The 878-nt window shown below is 38.6% G+C and overlaps 1 non-coding gene across 1 annotated transcript; it reads left to right on the forward strand.

The window, feature by feature from the left end:
* Positions 1 to 516: 516 nt before the first annotated feature.
* Positions 517 to 624, forward strand: LOC111815051. The gene has a single exon (XR_002819863.1). It is a non-coding gene; the product is annotated as a U6 spliceosomal RNA (small nuclear RNA).
* The last annotated feature ends 254 nt before the right edge of the window (positions 625 to 878 follow it).

The following is an 878-nucleotide window of genomic DNA, read 5'->3' on the forward strand; positions in this document are numbered from 1 at the left end:
ACTTTACTTTAAAAAGGCTGGCTACCATCAAGAAAACAAATGCTAGCAAGACTGCAGGAAAGGACCAGGGAGATGGCTCAGTGGAATAAGTGCTTGCATGGTAAGAGCAAGACCCTGAGTTCGATCCGTGGTAAAAAAAAAAAAAAAAGACTGCAGGGAAAGAGAAACCCTTCTACATTGTTGCTGGGAATGTAAACTAGTACAATCATTTGGAGATCAGTACAGAGATTCCTCAGAAAACTAAAAATAGAAATTCCATTTGACCCAGCTATTCTCCTTCTAGGCATCTGCCCCAAAGAGTTAAGATATTGTATTACAAGGATACATACATACATATTTATGTTTATAGCAGCACAATTCATAATAGCTGAATTCATAATAGCTGAATCTTGGAAGTGGCCTAAATGTCCATCAAGAATGAATGGATAAAGACAATCTGCTATTTACACACAGTGGAGTACTATTCTGTTAGAAAGATAAGCTTGAGTTATATGTAGGAAGATGGACGTACCATGAGCGCTGGCTTCAGCAGCACATATACTAAAATTCGAATGATACAGAGAAGATTAGCATGGGCCCTGCGAAAGGATGACATGCAAATTCATGGATGTGCCATGAGACCATAACCATGCTAAGTGAAATAAAACAGATGCACAAGCTTAAAATATGACAGTTTCTCTTACATGAGAACCCCAAAATATAAATAAAGAGCAAAATAAAAGATAATAGGAGGAAGGGAGATAGGCATTTCTCAAATGGGAAGGAGATCAAGAGATGGAAGGAGGAAGGGAAGGAGGGAGACAGAGACAAGAAAGGGGGTGAACAAAGAATTAAAATGTGTTATGTACCTGTACGAACTCCCCATAAGGAATGCAATC

The sequence above is a fragment of the Octodon degus genome, unplaced genomic scaffold (genome assembly GCF_000260255.1).
Source record: "Octodon degus isolate 3935 unplaced genomic scaffold, OctDeg1.0 scaffold00010, whole genome shotgun sequence".
Lineage (NCBI taxonomy): Eukaryota > Metazoa > Chordata > Mammalia > Rodentia > Octodontidae > Octodon > Octodon degus.